The 18,328-nt window shown below is 42.2% G+C and overlaps 2 long non-coding RNA genes across 2 annotated transcripts in view; both read right to left on the bottom strand.

Annotated features, from left to right (window-relative positions):
- The window catches only part of LOC144694402 (uncharacterized), a 1,120,079-nt gene that overhangs the window by 269,099 nt on the left and 832,652 nt on the right, over positions 1-18,328 (bottom strand). The gene's annotated exons all lie outside the window — the stretch shown is intronic.
- The window catches only part of LOC144694392 (uncharacterized), a 133,498-nt gene that overhangs the window by 46,289 nt on the left and 68,881 nt on the right, over positions 1-18,328 (bottom strand). Inside the window, exon 2 of the long non-coding RNA XR_013579741.1 lies at positions 7,942-8,037. This is a non-coding gene — a long non-coding RNA (uncharacterized LOC144694392). The remainder of the gene's footprint in view (positions 1-7,941; positions 8,038-18,328) is intronic.

Here is an 18,328-nt window from a genome sequence, read left to right as displayed (position 1 = left end):
TGTCTTGTCACTTTTTAAGCCATACTTCTGCATCAACTCTTGCCATTGTAATTTTTTTATAGACGTTTCCCATTCAATTTTCCTACATTGGTGTCACGATGCAATTCCACATTGTGACCACTGGATGGCTTTGCAGAAAATATTTCAGCTCTACTGTCATCTTTTTCACCTGGTTTTCAGGTTATTAATCTCAACTGATTTTTTTTTCATTCCCAAGCATTTTTGCTCACTTACAGATGCCCCCAGATTTTCATTCCCTTGATCTCCTGCACGTGGGCATCTGGGCACCTTTCCAACCTGCTCGCTCCAACGTCAGCTCATTATTCATTCCTGTAGTCTTGCAAGTTCCTTCCATCGGTTTTGTACTGCCCCCTTTCTTGTTAATATGTCTCTCCACAGCCCATTCTCACCTATTGCTTCTTTAAATCCCTACCATTACGCCCCATCATGACAGCCCATCCCTCTGTGGCCTAATCGTCACAATCACTACTCCCTGCCTCTATTAGAATTGCCAATTCCCAGCTTCTGGTCCTCTTCATGATTCAGCCTTACTTGATGTTAGCTGCTGCTACTCATTGCCCTCGTCTAGGTGCTGTGGCTGGGAAGTTGGCGGGGAGGTGACAATTTGTAAGGTGAATGGGGGCAGTAGCAATATCTTCAAAGCAGGTGTCTCAGTGATTATTCCCAGCAGGAGGAGAGGGGGTGATGGCAAAGTTATTCAGGGATTGTGGCTCCATGCTGCTTCCAGAAACAGGAAGTTGGATACGCTGCTGTGTTGGTGCCAGAAAAGACAGTCAAACTGCTGCAGCGGCTGAGCTGAAATGTGGATCAATGCTGGCCTACATAGAGCTGAAAAAATTATTTTTAACCCTCAGTGGGCATAGGAGAATAATGGGCAGAGGGTGAGAGCAGTAGGTGAGAATGAGTCATGGGGTGGGATAGAAGAGGGCAGGGGAAGAGACCACAAAAAATAGTGATCAGGCCTGCACACTGCAAAATAATTACATATAGATTATTAAAATTCAAATAAAATATGTAATTTACATGTAAGATTAAATTAACACGGAACTTCACTCACAAGGTCGGTTAGAGAATTTCTGAAGCTGGCGGGATGCCCGACAAAAACGGGCAGAAGAGAAATTTGAGGTAAAATTTTACCCAGGTGAGTACATGGGACTAGCTGGATGAAAAGAGACAAAGGTCCAGTTAGTTAGCAATTTAGGCATTCTATCATCCAGCAGTTGGATGATACAATGATAGTAGAGTTGTTAACTTATAATAACAATTAAGCTCTATGAATTAGTTTACATTGGACCTAGGCATGATGCAAGGAAAACCCCAGTGGTTGAAGGTTTTGGAAGCCATAGGCTCAAAATTAGCTGTTACTTCCAAGCATACTACACCTACCACATAACATGTTTCAAATTACTCCTACACTGTATCCAAACATGTTATTTATTGCAAGAGAAATTTATGAGTTACAAATGTTACCTGGTTACTCACTTTGCACAACTGTAATATCATTATATCATGCATGGCTTCCACCACTCGTGTGAGGCCTACAACTATATCATGACAGACAGATAGTCTTTTCCCATTATAGAAGCTTTAACATACTTTGCACAGCTTTCCCATTAATAATACGTAACCATTCAATAATTTTCCATTTAGTTGTTGACATAGAAAATGTTACTCAAAAATTGTGTCACCAGGAAGTAAGGTTTATGGACAGGAAGTGTATGCAATATGTAAGACTTGGTGTAGAAAATAAATTATTCATTACAAATGGCATTCATCACTTAATTGAACCAACACAGATTTATTGGTGTTGAAACAGCATTCCCCATGTGTGTACCTAAATATGTGAAAGGGTTAGCATTCACGTAGAACAACTCAATTCTACCTTAGAAAGAATTATTCTAAAATACTTTAACTTATATTGAACATCTGAAAATTACCTGACAAACATTATTCTTCTCTTTCTTCTGTAGTAATCTCTGCAAATTCTTTGGGATTTGTGGTCTAACTCTAAGCCTAAATTTGAAAGTCAAAATTTGTTTTATGTCAGAGCTTTTCTTACAAACCCTACCAGGCATGCTGGCCTGTCTAGCAACTAACTTAACAGATAAAACTAATTGCCAGAGCAATTTACCGTAGGAACAATCATTAGGAAAGAGAAAAAAAAAAATAATAATTAACCTTGGAGTATGCATGTTGAGAGTTGCAACTCAATGTAGACCTAAACCTATGACTGGGCTGTAATTTTCATAAGGTACAGCACAGCTCAATTAATCAGACAGGATAAAGGGTCAGCCAACCTAATAAACTATTATGGAAAAACTAAGCTGTTGCCATGTCAAGCTGGCAACAGTTCAAAGCTCATTCTAATCTCTGTTTTAATTTCATCATCTTATATTTGTGCCCTCTCACTGACCAAAGGAAACAATGCATCATCATTGCTCTTTCAATATCTTAAAGACTTCTGGTTGTCAACCTTGGTTCGGTTGTCACACTCTTGTGTTGTGGACTCAAGTCCTGCTCCAGGCATTGCTACAAATAATCTGGGCTGATACTTTAGTACAAGGAAGCGCTGCACTGTCAGAAGTGCCATCTTTTGATTGAGTTGTTAAACCAAGAGCCTAGCTGGCCTTCTACATGGATGTAAAATATTCCATGGAACTATTCCAAAGAAGAACATTGATTATATAATCAATTCTGCATTCCAGCTTACTTGTTGAGGCCAGGGACAGAACTTTGGGGCAAGCCAAGGTCACAACCCAGGTAGACGGGGCCCAAGAAAACTGGTGGAGCTGTTGTGCCAGTTTCCCGGCCCCAGTCCTCGTGCCAGCCATTTTGCTGAGGCAGGGCTCAGGGCTTGGCCGGGCTACCCACCCTCACAAGGCTGGCAGTCAAGTAGGCTCATTAACCAGCCTTATAAGGGCACTGAGAGGAAGCTGGTTGGGATTTTCCAGTCCACCTTCAGTTTTCTGATGCAATGGTGGAGGTGGGGGGGCAGGAAAAGCAATTTAACTGCCTGAAGGAAGGCTCTGGTGTGCCAGAGCTCCAAACAGGCCTAAGGCCCTTTCTGCCTGCATGTGTGTGGATGCATGCAAATGTCTGCTCTACAAAGGGATACCCTGGCACCCCCACCCCTGCACCACACCAACAGCGGTGACTTGGCTGCTATTTCTGTTTTAATTACAATTTTCAAAGTGAAAGTACATCTTCATGTTGAAACAGCCTCTTAGTTACTTACCTTTTACAGTAGCTTGCTTCTTCATTTAAGTTGAAAGGCCTCTGATTGGTCCGCCAACAACAAAAGCCCTGCTTCCCTTAATTCGAAAGTGAAGCTGTCTTAATACAATTAATGAGGGGGGAGTCGTGGTTGCAGCACCTCCATGAAAATCCCAGGTCAGTGACCGTTTCCCTCTTGGGGTGGGTTTGGGATGAGGAAACAGTTTCAGCTCCTGTTTCCCTCAAAATGAAAATTCAGCCCGAGGAGTCTTTGTTCCAGCAATGAAGCTACAAAATGCTGCTTCCAAAATACCCAATATTGAGGTTATGTCCATATGTATTTAGGCCTTTCTTCATACATAAACTTTTATAGACTATCAGTTGTCCATCTCTTATTCCCAGGCAAACACTACTTTGATTTACAAAAAATATTTATAAAGTATAAATACAGAGAGCAGACCCAAGGTCTGCAGACAGTTCAAACAATAAGTGATATTACCAAGCAATTTAGCAAAACAGTACGTGGCAGTTAGCCCTCTGTAAAATAAGTTTTGCACAACACTCCAACAGCCTACAATTAACTTTAACCTTGCAACCTAGTGATAATGACTGGAGTGCAGCTGAATGAGCAACCTACCAACTAGCAGTCTAGTCAACACAAATGAAATGATTCTAGACAAGTACATTTTTTCAGATGAATTAAACTATAATTAGCAATAATAAATACTGCATGTCCTGAGAATTTCTGGAACATTTCTGCTCACATTGAATTGGCAGTGTAACACCAAGAAAGATATTAAAATTTTCTATTTGTTAAACTAGAAGCCATGGGCTCCACCTTTAAGGCATCCATTTTGCATATTATCTTCGTGCTGACTTTTATAAAGCACAGATGTAGGCATTACAGCATATATTGAAGCACTGCAGTGGCACAAGAAAACAATCACACTTTAATGTGCTGATAGCAGTAAATGCAATACTTAAGAAACAAGCTATTTTTAAATGACATTTTAAATAAATCCTGACTTTTCTTAAAGTTGAAGTTTTCATTTTACGCAGAAAATATATGCTGAAAAGTACTAAAAATACATTTGCCTATATTCCGTTCTCAGTCAGACATCAAAAAAAAGTCCAAAAAGTTCACTTAAAATGAATTACGCTTTTGCTGAGGGATAAACACAAAGGTGGGAGAGTGAAAAAAGACCTTTAAACATGGGAGATGTAAGTCCAGTCCCAGAGCCAAATTGCTCAGGGAAAGCACCAAACAAATGTATTTCAAAACATAATTCAAGTTCAATGGCTGCTTCTTTCAGTACCCCACGCAGTCAATTTAACTTTCTGCTGTTCTCCTTGACCTTCGCCGACCAGGCGCCCAACAGCCTAACATTGTCAATGATTCAATATAAAAATGCATCTGCAAAGCATTTTCTGTAAAAGCTTTGGCAGCCAATTACAGATCAGGGGAATGAATCTGTAAAATGCATCTTAATTGCCATATAAATTAGAGTTAGCTAATAACAACAATTCTAACAATAGAAGATAAAATAAATGCCAACGCACATCCTCAGCCCCCGTTACACTCTCACCTGGATGTTTCCCTGCAGCTCTTGGCTATGCCAATACCATTTGAAACAATTGGGCTCATTTTCAATGGAACAGCACCATGAAAACTCTTATTCCTGGCATTGAGACACGTCACAGCTCTGGCCCACTATGTTCCCTGCCAGGTGCAACTCTTCTCCTCCAGCAAAGATTCTTCCCTCCAATCCTTGTTTCAGGGAGAAAACAAGATCTTTTTCTGAGGGTCAGAGTCTAATATGTCTCCAGTTTTCCATGAAAGGAATGGCATTGACATTATACAACGTGAGAGACATCAAGAGAGACATGCAGAGAGAAAGAGAGATGAACACAATGAGAAAAAGAGAGAAAGGGTAATGTACAGGAGAGAAAGGAAATAAAAGAGAGGTTTACAGAAAGAGGCCAAAATAAATTCACTGTAAATAGGGTGGAATGCCACAAGCCACTGCTGCCAACAATGGAATCTGTCATGTCCAGTGCTATCAAGCCCATTCCCCATTATCCCCACCTCCCGCCTCATTGCTGACAAACACCTGGGATATGCCAATGAACCAAATCCCACATTTCATTCCCAGTTATGCTAAACCTTAGGTTTGTCCTCCACAGTTTTGCCAAACTGCAGGTTCAAAAGGATTGGTTCATGCTGCCGAAACCTCAATAGCCCTACCTTAATCGTGTGAAACTGCAGGACACCCAAAGCCTGGTTCTGCCAAATCCCAGCATCAGTCAAAATATCTCCAAATGCATAACACTGCTCCCCAAGTGCAACTAAATCCCACTACCCAACTTCAGTCCAACTAATTAGCAGATACCCAACTCCCAAGTGTCTATATAATAGACTCACTATAGAAAGTGGGTCTAGGGAATTAATAATGGAAAATAAAGAGATGGCAGATGAATTAAACAGGTATTTTACATCGGTCTTCACTACAGAAGATACAAGTAACATCCCAGAAATAGCAGTAAATCAGGAAATGGAAGGGAGGGTGGAACTCAAGGAAATTACAATCACCAGGGAAGTGGTATTGAGCAAATTGTTGGAACTGGGTGCTGACAAGTCCATGGGTCCTGATGGACTACATCCTAGAGTCTTAAAAGAAGTGGGATATTGATGCATGGATTTTAATTTTCCAAAATTCCCTAGATTCAGGGAAGGTTCCATTAGATTGGAAAATAGTGAATGTAACTCCTTTATTCAAAAAGGGGAGACAGAAAGAAGGAAATTACAGGCCAGTTAGCTTAACACCTGTCATGGGGAAAATGTTAGAAGCTATTATTAAAGACGTTATAGCTGGGAACTTAAATAAATTCAAGGTAATCAGGCAGAGTCAACATGGTTTTGAAAGAGGGAAATCATGTTCAACCAATTTATTGGAGTTGCTTGAAGAAGTAACATGTGCTGTGGATAAAGGGGAACTGGTGGATGTACTGAGATTTCCAGAAGGCATTTTGGCAGGAAGAATAAAAAAGAAGCGTATTATCTAAATGGTGAGAGATTGCAGAGCTCCAAGATGCAGAGGGATCTGGGTGTCCTAGTGCAAGAATTGCAAAAGATTAATAGACGGGTACAGCAAGTAATTAAGAAAGTTAACAATGTTATCATTTATTGTGAGGGGTTATGCTTCAGTTATACAGGGCACTAGTGACATCACATCTGGAGTAGTGTGTAAAGTATTGGTCTCCTTATTTAGGGATGCAAATGTGTTGGAAGCAGTTCAGAGAAGGTTTAACAGACTAATACCTGGAATGGGCAGGTTGCCTTATGAGGAAAGGTTGGTAGGCTAGGCTTGTATCCGTTGGAGTTTAGACGAGTAAGAGGTGACCTGATTGAAACATGTGAGATCCTGAGGGGACTTGACAGGGTGGATGTGGAAAGGAGGTTTCCTCTTGTGGGAGAACCTGTTTAAAAATGAGGGCTCACCCATTTAAGATAGAGATGAGGAGAAATTTTTTCTCTCAGGTGGTAGAGTGTCTTTGGAACTCTGCTTCCACCGCCTTTTGAGGAAGAAAGTCTTTAATATTTTTAAAGGCAGAACTAGGTAGATTCTTGATAAGCAAGGCAGGGGTGAAAGGTTATCTGGGTAGGTGGGAATGTGGAGTTCAGGTTTCAATCAGATCAGTCATGACCTTATTGGATGGCGGAGCAGGCTCGAGGGGCCGAATGACCTACTCCTGCTCCTAATTCGTATGTGCGTAATAACATTTCACTGTGTATTCTCAGTTTTATAAAAGGTCTGGGATAAAAAGGTAGAAGAAAATCTGTATAAATAATAACTAAAATAATAAAAAGTCCCATATTTACAATTTTTACAGCATAATGAACAGAGTTGTCAAATTCAATCTCCAGAAAAAATCCACAAATACTATATAACAAAAATTGACTTTTGACTTATTCTGTCAATGTAATTCAATGACTTTGGTACCCTCCAGTATAAGATTAGCAGCCGTTAGTTATATAATAGCCAATCTCCTAATAATATAAGCAATGCCACAGGAGATCGACCAGTATAAATGACAGATCTAGGGACGAAAACAAAATCTCCAGTTTTCAAAACAAAACAGAAGCTCTGATTCATTAAATATTACACTGAATCTATCATTTGTCTTTTAAATTACAATATAGCCTTCCAGGTCCTGTGATTTCTATTTATCCCAAGTCAATTTTACCAATTTGTACTGTTGAAGCTTTTTCACACAATGTAGGGACTGGCATTGCTTATCATATGCAAATAAGTGAGCTGTTCTGCATAAATTCACAGTACATAAACATGGCCCTTTTTTTCTGCTTATCGCAAGAAAACTCCACAGCATGGGTAAATAGATCCACTTAATTGCATTTTCATGTTGTGAATCTGCCAACAGCAGTCTAAGAATGCAAAAACTTGTTTCTGGTGGGGGAAAATGAAATGCCTAAACCCAAGTGGAGAACATTTAAATTAAATAATACTGAGTTACAGTCTAAAATTTCAATCTCCTACTCCACAATGTGAAACTTGTCCTGTTCTTTGCTTGTTTGGAGAAGAAAGGTTTCTTGCTAGCTTGTGTTTTCACCAAGACCGTTTGAGCATGATAAATGATCTTGACTGTAGCTTTTGCACAAATAAGGCAAATGTATGATGCATTACTCACCTATAGATTTCCTTTGCTCTTCACATTGGATCACGTGAGGAAACCTCAATATTTCCTTCCACTTTTTACTTTTACCCTTGCGCTTTCCTCCACCACCTACACAAACAGAAAGAGTTTGAGACACAAACCAAAAACAGTTTACAGTCATTTTGAAAAATTTACTTGCAAAAATTGTGACCTTCTTTCCATTGCGCCTTATCCTTTTTGACCTCTCTGTGTATCTACACCAATTTTAAACAGCTGCTTGCAGGCAGTGACTTGGCTGTCACATTTTTGCTTCATTCCTGGCTAAATTGAGATCAGGAGACATAATTTCAAGTTCTATCACTCCAGCATTGGAGTACTAAAATCTCCCTAATTGCTGTATTTCAAAATATTAACTGTGATATCATGCTGAACTCCAAGGGTTTGACAGTAAAATTCAAGGCTGACGCTCCAATGCAGTACTGAAGGAGTGCTGCACTCTTGAGGGATCGTATTTCAGATGAGATGTTAAACCGAGGCCCCATCTGCCTGCTTGGCTGGATGTAAACGATTCCATGGCAGTGGCACTAGTTTGAAGAAGAGCAGAAGAATTATCCCCTGTGTCCTGGCCAATATTTATCCCTCAATGAACACCACAAAAGAAAAAATATCTGGTCTTTAGCACATTGTTGTTTAAGGAAGTTTGCTGTGTGTGGATTGGTTGTCACGTTTCCTAGATAATAACACTTCAAATGTACTTCATTGGCTATAAAGTGCTTCTAGACTTTCGGTGGTCATGATAAGCGCTATGTAGTTTTTAGAACCATACAGTCTCTTGGTGAGAGAGCTCAATACTGAGACCTCTTCATTAAAAGCCATAACATTTTTAAAATTTCTTTCATGGGGTGTGGGCATCGCTGTCAAGGCCAGCAATTGTTGCCCATCCCTAATTGCTCTTGAACTGAGTGGGCTTGCTAGGCCATTTCAGAGGACAGTTAAGAGTCAGCCAGATTGTTGTGGGTCCAGAGCCACACGTAAGCCAAATCAAGTAAGGGCAGCAGATTTCCTTCCCTAAAGGACATTAGCAAGCCAGATGGGTTTTTACAACAATTGATGATAATTTCATGGCCACCGTTACTGAGACTGGCTTCCAATTCCAGACTTATTAATTGAATTTAAATTCAACCAACTGCTGTGTTGAGATTTGAACTTATACCCTGCAGTGGATTTGCCTGAGCATCTGGATTACTAGCCGAGTGACATTATCACTACGCCACCATCTTCCTCGATAATAAGATAATTAATACCTTGGAAAAAACAGTCCATTGCATTGCAAATTAAACTTTTTTTTTAAGCGATCAGCACCATGTTATTGGCAATATTAAATGGAATCAAGTTAGCTTTTGTCAATATCACAATTTGCTGATACACGAAAGAATATAACACCATTTATTAGTGTGGCAGAGGGAAAGGGACAGGGGAAAGGATGTGTTATTCCCAGGCCTAGTGTCATTGATTACATGTGGTTTCATGAAAACTCTTCAGCCATTTTACAAAAATGGTATAAACACTTAGAGTTAGAATTAATGCTCCCCGCTGGCAGGCTTGAAGTCCAGGGCGGAGCTCGTAAAATCCAGCATATGGCCTTCCCGAGCCTTCAGCTCTCGAGCCCATTGAGGTCCTTTAAGTGACCAAATAATGGCCACTTAAGGACATCATCTCATCCTTGCCCCTATTTTCCCCACAGCAGGGGGAAGCCTACGCCAGCTTTAGCTACGGAGGCTGGTGTCAAGTAAGGTCGGGAATGGGGGAAAACTCCTTTGCGGGTTCCCTGTACCCATCAGAGGTAATTCCCCCAAAATCATACTTCCCCTTCCCCCCCCCCACCAACTGGCCTCTCAAATCTGGTCCCCATTCCCACCCCCTCGCTGGGGCCTGCCAGCCTGATCCCAGCAAAATCCCCCCCCCCGCCCACCCCACTACCTTAGTGTCTGGCTCCAGCAGTGGCCACTATACCCACCTGGTGCTGCTTGGACTAGAGAGCTGCCAGCCATCCAATTGGCTGGCAGTTATCTGAGGGAAGACTTCATGTCACTGAGGTACAGAAATCTCTCCTCCAACCTATTAACAATTAATTGACCATTAAGTGACAGCAGGGCAGCCATTCTTCCTCTGGACAGACTGCCCACTGACTTTTTGGCTGTGGGATTGGGACCATAGTGTCCTGTAAAATCCAGTTCTTAGTTTCATGTATCACAGCAAAATATATCCATGGAAATAGAACAAGGTCTACCCTGGTATAAGCTTCCCCATTATCAAACGTGTATTGCTGTGAAAATGTCTAATGTCATGATTCATGTATTTTGGGAACTGAATCCTTAAATAAGATAAATGGGAGAAAATCTCAAGAGAATAGCAGAAACACCGAGGAGAATCAAAGTGAATTCCTGAGAGCTGTGGCACACCTTGGTTGGTCCCAGGAGAAGTGAAAGAATCCTCAAAACCCTGTAGTGTACAGCGGAGCTCTTGGGTGGAATTAAAACAGAACGGGAACTGGTCTGTTCAGATTTTCAGGTTTAAAACAGTGTTCAAATAAAGTTGATGGTCTCCCTTGAGATCAGAACAGAATCAAATGCAAACTTTTTCCATCAGTAGGCAGTCACTCCCAACAGTTCTTGAACTATCATGTTGAAAATTCCCTTGTCAGGATGAAGAACTTATCTGCCCAGATGGCTCTCAGTTTCTCCAGTGAACAGATGGGGAAGGTTCCAAGTCTAGTGACAGGTCTTCACAGAGTTCGTTGATAGTAATTGACCCAATAGAGGTGCTACAATTGGTTTCAATGCTCCTGGTTCAGAGCAAAGGACGCTGAGGTAACTCAATCACTAATGGATTCAATGTGGTGTTATTTAATATCATAATGTTAGGTTTCATGCATCTTGTAAATACACGTACTGTCTTCAATGGATGTGTTGGTATGTCATTGTACATTAATAGCTTCAATTACCAGGTTAACGGAAAGCAACTGGTTCTTACCAGTCTGCAGCCAGAAGTCTATTTCTCAGTGAAGGTATGTGAAGGATGTGGCCATGCTTGTCTGGCAGTGGAAGGCTGGTTCTTTATCCAGATGTTCAGAGATGATACTAGTCCACCAAGGAGTGTGGATGTAGAAAGCCCTTCCAGCATTTATTATCCATCCAAAGGTGCTTTTGAGGGAGGAACAATGAGCTAACTTATTTATAAGATGCAGTTTACCTGGTGTAGTTCAACCGAGTGCTGTGTGAGGGCAGTCACAGTGACGGCACAGTGGGCTGCTCCGTGTGTCAGGATGCCATGTGTCTTTGAGGGAAGCTTGTTAGTGTGGGATCTCCCATGCAATTGAAGCCCTTGTCCTTCTGGGTGGTGAAGGTCATGCTGATGACACTAAATGTCAACGTTTCCTGTTGGTATTCTCTCTTGTTGGGGATGGCCATTTCCTTGAAGATGTGTGGCCCCAATGTAAAAGGGAAATTCAATGCCTGAGGCTCACTGGCTGATGGATTTGCTGCGAGATCCTAAAGGCTGGTTAGGTTAACCTCCTCTGTATTAGAGGCCCCTGACGATAAAGGCATCCCATACAGGACCAACCATGGTTAGCCAGGCCTGCTCCTCAGGATGTTTCCCATTGTCACCCTCCTCCCCCTTGTTAACTCCATTGGATCAAAGCATTCCTCCTCCTGGTCCTCTTCTGAAGAGAAAGCTCCCTTGCTGGATTCTGTCCGCTCCATGTGAAGGCCCCTCCACTGCACCATATTGTGGCCTGTGCAGCACACAAACATTATCCTAGAGACCCTTGCCAGACAATATTGGAGTACTCCGCCAGAGCAGTCAAGGCATCTAAATCATATCTTCAGAAGCCCAATAGCCTGGTTCAATGATATTCGTCGTCTGCACACGGCTGCTGTTATATGAATGTTGGGGGGCCCTGTCTTGAGCTGCCTCGAGACAGCAGCTACCTCCTTAATGGGTACCCTTTGTCCCCCAGAAGCCAAACACAGGCCTGTGATGTCAGCCATGAATGCCTCAGGATGAAGGCATCATGGCAGCCGCCTGAAAAACGTGCACGTATGGCCACACGCCACCTGGACACTGATCGAGTGGAAGGGTTTCCTGCTCACAAAGGTTTCAGGCTACCGAATTGGTAGCCCCTTATAGCCCCAAATGTGTACATTCTCTGAACTTGTGGGAAGCCAGCTATGTCAGCGAAGCCCCAGTCCTCCGTGTCTGCAATGCCACATCTGCTGGAAAGTTGATGTGAACCCCAGCTGGGTGTATCTGTGATGGAGGAGTTGCAACAGTGGGCAGCTATGCTGAAGAGGTATGCAGCAGACCTTCGGAAGGAGCCAGCCCCATAGTAATGGAGCGTCGTGGTACCCCAACTGGTAGGGCATGAGGGTCAGTTGAGTGTGGTGCCAGACCATACTCCACGACGATATAGATCGCCCCAAACATTTCTAGTAGCCTTCGCCAGCACTGGATCTTGGTCATGTCAAGATAGTACCTCCCGAGATGGTAGACCCTTACCTCAGGGTAATATCTCTTGCTCCTCCTCCTTCCTACTGCGTACAGTTTGGGCTCTGCCAACTCCTGCCCATGTCTCCTAGCTCTGGCTGCATGTTGCTGCCACTATCCTACCTCCTTGGCCTGTATGAGGGATAGAGCCATGCCCATTTTTTCCACTTCTTTCATTAGCTGCACATACTTTCCCCAGCGAGCCTAGCATTCTATCCTGCCTCCCACCTGGCTGCTCAAGGCAATTATCCTGGTGAGCCACATAGATATGCCCTTCCAATTCCACAAGTCCCACCCTCCCTCTAACCCCTCCGCCCTCAAACGCCTTTGGGATCAATCACAAATCTCTGATTGAAAACCTTCCGTGGCCAAACTTTAAATTCTCTGTTCACTGCACAAGGAAAAGGCACCATCCCGGAGGCCTTCAGAAGCATTCACGACTTGTCAATAAAATCATGAGTCGCGCAATGCGGGTTGTCACTTCCAGTGACGAAAGTCAGACCCGTTTGAAATTTGCAGCACTTTTAAATGTCCTGGAAGATTTGGGAACTTTGCATGTGCAAAGCACACCACACCTTCTTTCCCGTGCCAGCGAAAATTATTTCTACCAGAAATGGAGGCGGGACTTATCAAATCTGGGTCCTGGCCACCATTTTGAATGCTCTGCAGAGTCCCATGACTCTGAAAATATGGCCCTATATCTCAGTACACAGACCTATCAAATTTCAATAGGTTTTTCAGCAGCCTGCCTTTAAAAAAAAACAATGCAACTTTGAGCAGCTACCTACGCTTTCCGGTCGGTTGTCTCATAGCCTCGTTCAAATCTTCTTGCATGACCATTCAGAAAATAGGTGATTAGTAACTATTGCATAGCTGCAGAAAAATCTGTCTGAACTAAGGCAGTCTAGTGAAGAAGCATGCTACAAACCACATTCACCTAATTGACATGAGAAATTAAATCTCATTTGAGCTTGTTTCCTGTCAGTTTCAAATATCTTGCAATTCAGGATATTCTTGCAGATAAGGGGGTCACCAAGGCTTCTTTGATGAATTAACAGCCCATTTTCAGAGTACACCACTTGAATTCAAAAGGAAATAAATTGTTTAACAGATAAAAAGTCCCCAGTAATATTTAGAAAAACATTGCTAGAGTATATGAGCGTAAAACAAGAATATTTAATAACATTAAATCAGAAATATTATTTCAAAAATAAAAGAAAAATGCAAGAATTTAACCAATCTGTGTAGCTCAAACTTTTTACTAGTTTTCCGAATGTATATACTTGCAAAATTTAACAGAATACACAATTTGTAATTCCAAATACGTATGGCTATTATAATGTTGTATAGGCCTTATCAGGAGTCGAGCTTTGGTAAATTTCAATCTGAGGCCACACTGCTAGGTGGTCTGAGGATTACATGCTTAAGATGCAGAATAACAAGCAGAAAAGAAACTCACTGATCAACATGAATCAGATATTCAGACTTAAATTGACTGCTACAGCTTGATCAAGGGAAAAACGCACGAGACCAGAATGGAAATATTCCAAGCAATCCTTTAAACAGGGCAGATGCATCAGAATTTGCAGTAGACTAAACTGGACTACATTTTGACATTTTGTAATTAATCTTAAAATGACTAATTAAGATTTTTTTTTTGTCTTGCCACTCATTTCTACTGGCTGTTCCACATACATTGGATGCACTTACTCTATGAAATGAGGGCCAGAATTTTCGGCTCGGCGAGCGGGGGTGGGGCCTGCTCGCCAAGGCTTAAAATGACGCAGGTTGACGTCAGTCATGCGTCCCGACGTCAACGCGCATCATTTAGTTTTTCAGTTCGGTCGGCATGCAGTCAAGTCGGCTGCGCGCCCGAACTGTCAAAGGCCTATTAATGCCACTTAAAAACTAATTAAACTAATAAACTGAGCTGCCCGTCCAACCTTAAGGTTGGCGGGCAGGCAAAGAGCCCAGGCGGCCTTCGCATTTTTCATGGAACCTCATCCACGAGCGAGACGAGGTTTCATGAAGTGTTTAGAAATTGAATAAAAAATGTTATAAAAATTCATTGACATGTCCCAGTTCATGTGACACTGTCACATGAGGGGATGTCTTAAAATTTTTTATTTTCTTTATTTAGATTTTTAAAACTTAAACTAATCTCGGTGAGGCACCTCTGTGTGTCAGGGAGATTTCTGCACTTTTTCGTAAGCATACGCGTGAAAGATCGCAGGCCCCGACACAGGGAATCCCCCAACTCCCCGCCCGCACAGGGAATACACAGCGCTTCCGGACGCACATCACGCTAGGTGGGCCTTAATTGGTCCACCACGTACAATGGCGGCGCAGACCCGCACCTGCCCCCGTACAACCCCACGTTTGAAATTGGGATGAAGTGAGAAGCTACAATTTTCAAACAATAATCCATACGCAGCCCTGCAAAAACTACCACAGAATCACACAGTGCAGAAGAGGCCCTTTGGCCCATCGAGTCTGCACTGACACGTGAGAAACACCTGGCCTACCTACCTAATCCCATTTACCAGCACTTGGCCCATAGCCTTGAATGTTATGACGTGCCAAGTGCTCATCCAGGTACTTTTTAAAGGATGTGAGACAACCCGCCTCCACCACCCTCCCAGGCAGTGCATTCCAGACTGTCACCACCCTCTAGGTCAAAAGGTTTTTCCTCACATCCCCCCTGAACCTCCTACCCCTCACCTTGAACTCGTGACTGACCCTTCAACTAAGGGGAACAGCTGCTCCCTATCCACCCTGTCCATGCCCCTCATAATCTTGTACATCTCGATCAGGTCGCCCCTCAGTCTTCTCTGCTCCAACGAAAACAACCCAAGTCTATCCAACCTATCTTCATAACTTAAATGTTTCATCCCAGGCAACATCCCGATGAATCTCCTCTGCACTCCCTCCAGTGAAATCACATCCTTCCTATAATGTGGCGACCAGAACATGACCTCCCTACTTTTGTAATCTATGCCTCGATTGATAAAGGCAAGTGTCCCATATGCCTTTTTCACCACCCCACTAACATGCCCCCCCGCCTTCAGAGATCTATGGATACACACGCCAAGGTCCCTTTGTTCCTCAGAACTTCCTAGTGTCATGCCGTATACTGAATACTTCCTTGTCAAATTACTCCTTCCAAAGTGTATCAAACTGTATCTGAGTTAAATTCCATCTGTCACTTGTCTGCCCATTTGACCATCCTGTCTATATCTTCCTGTAGCCCAAGACACTCCACCTCATTGTTAACCACCCGGCCAATCTTTGTGTCATCCGCAAACTTACTAATCCTATCCCCCATATAGTCATCTATGTCATTTATATTGATGAATAATAGGGGACACAGCACAGATCCTGTGGTATGCCACTGGACACTGGCTTTCTGTCACTAAAGGAGCCTTCTGTCATCACCCTCTAACTCCTACAACTAAGCCAATTTTGAACCCACCTTATCAAATTACCCTGAATCCCATGTGCATTTGCCTTCTTTATAAGTCTCCCATGTGGGACCTTGTCAAAGGCTTTGCTGAAATCCATATAAACTACATCAACTGCACTACCCTCACCTACACACCTGGTCACCTCCTCAAAAAATTCAATCAAATTTGTTAGGCATGACCTCCCTCTGACAAAGCCATGCTGACTATCCCTGATCAAACCTTGCCTCTCCAAGTGGAGATAGATTCTCTCCTTCAGAATTTTCTCCAATAGTTTCCCTACCACTGACGTGAGACTCACTGGCCTGTAGTTCCCTGGCTTATCTCTACAACCCTTCTTAAAGGGAATTTAGATAAAGTTATTATTTCAATCTTTTGAATAAGGTGAAATGGTAACCCTTTAAAAAGTAAATAATTTTTAAAAATGAAATATAAAATTATTAAAGCTTCACTGCTTGAAAAAAAGTATACAGCTTATAGGAATGACATATCTGATACTGTGAAGGGGTGTCACATGCACAGTTTTCCCAAGATTGATTCAGAAGCATAAAAGTTAAAAAAAACACAAAAGGAACCAATGATCCTCCTTGAGGAATCAAAAATAAATCCTTCTGTTCACTATCTCCTTAGCCCATTATTTTCCTTTGCTTCAAATATTTATCTACATTTTCTTTTAAAAGAGAAATGCTCCTCCAGGCAAAGCATTCCATGCTCCAACAACCTTCCATAATAATCTTTCTCCTCACCCTTTTTTTTGAATACTACAGCACAGAAGGAGGCCATATAGCCCATCAAGTCCATGTCAGCTCTCTGTAGAGCAATCCAGTCAATCTCATTCCCCTGTTCTATCCCTGTAGCTCTGCAAGTTTATTTCCCTCAAGTGCCCATTCAATTTCCTTTTGAAATCATTGTTTCCACTTCCACTACCCTCGTAGGCAGAGAGCTCCAGGTTATTACCACTTGATGCGTAAAAATGTTCTTCCTCACAACCCCCACCCCCCACATCTATTGCCCAAAACCTTAAATCTGTATCCCCTTGTCCTTGTATCATCGGGAACAATTTTCAATGTCTACCTACCTAAACCTGTCATGATCTTGCACACCTCTAGCAAATCTCCCTCAATCTCCTTTGCTCCAAATAGAAGAACCCAGCTTCTCCAAACTAACCTTGTAGCTAAATTCTCTAATCTCTGGAACCATTCTGGTAAATCTCCTCTGCACCTTTCCTAAAGTGTGGTGACCAGAACTGGATCCAATATTCTAGTTGTGGCCTAACCAGGGCTTTATAAAAGGTTCAGTATAGCTTCCCTGCTTTTGTACTCAACACTTGTGTATGTGAAGCCCAGGATTCCATTTAGTTTGCTAACAATTCTCTCAATGTGTCCTGCCACCTTCAAAGTGCCTGTGCAAATGAACCCCCAGGCCCCTTATCCCTACACACTTTAGAACTGTCCCATTAAGCATTCACTGCTTCTCTTTATCCCTTCTGCCAAAATGCATCACTTCACATTTCACTGTATTAAATTCTATCCTCCACTTGCCTGCCGTCCCCTACCCTACGTCCTGCTGCAGTCGGTCTGTATCATCCCCACTATTTGTCACAACTTCAAGATGGTATCATGGGAAATTTTGAAATGTTACTCTTTATACCAATATCTACCATTTGTACATATCAAAGAAAAAACTGTGGTCCTAGCACACTGATCCTCGGGGGACACTACTGTGTACCATCCTTCACTCTGAAAGATAACTAACTTGCTGTTTTCTGTCCTTAAGCCATCTTTTTTTAATTCTCAGAATTATTTTTAGATTTATTCTTCAAACCTTCTTTAATTTAAAAACAATCTGCATTATATCTCCTAGTAGTATTTTCTGCGCTAGTGAAATTTGTCCCAATATCTCAAGTTGATTTTCTTCCCAGGCAGTCCCTCAGGATCAAGGATGACTTGTTTCCACTGCAGTCCGATGGGTTCTGAGGTGAGTGATAAGTCCAATGCACAATCTGCAAACTCTGACACATGCAGGGCAGGTGGTGCTTGAAGGTTTGGGTAGATGAGTGTTTGGAGGTTTGCGCGCTCCCTGACGCCTGGACTTCAACTCTGCATGTTCCTGGTGAAGACTCGCTACATGTTCCCTGCCTTCTCGAATGAACCTTCATAACTATAGTTTCACATTCCTGCAATCATCCAGGTGAATATACAATGTATGATGTGCCCAGCTTTAATACTCTTTTTTGTAAAATATCCAAAATTATGAAGTGTCCAAAATTACACAAAATGCTCCAACTCTGGAGTAACTATTGCCTAATACAAATTAATTACCTTAGAAAAGAGAAGGTTGAAAGTAGACTCAATATAGATGTTCAAAATTCATGATGAGCCTAGACAGATTGATGAAGAGAAACAGTCCCC

This window comes from Cetorhinus maximus, chromosome 20 (assembly GCF_964194155.1).
Source record: "Cetorhinus maximus chromosome 20, sCetMax3.hap1.1, whole genome shotgun sequence".
Classification (NCBI taxonomy): Eukaryota; Metazoa; Chordata; class Chondrichthyes; order Lamniformes; family Cetorhinidae; genus Cetorhinus; species Cetorhinus maximus.
This window is presented reverse-complemented; position numbering and strand designations above follow the sequence as displayed.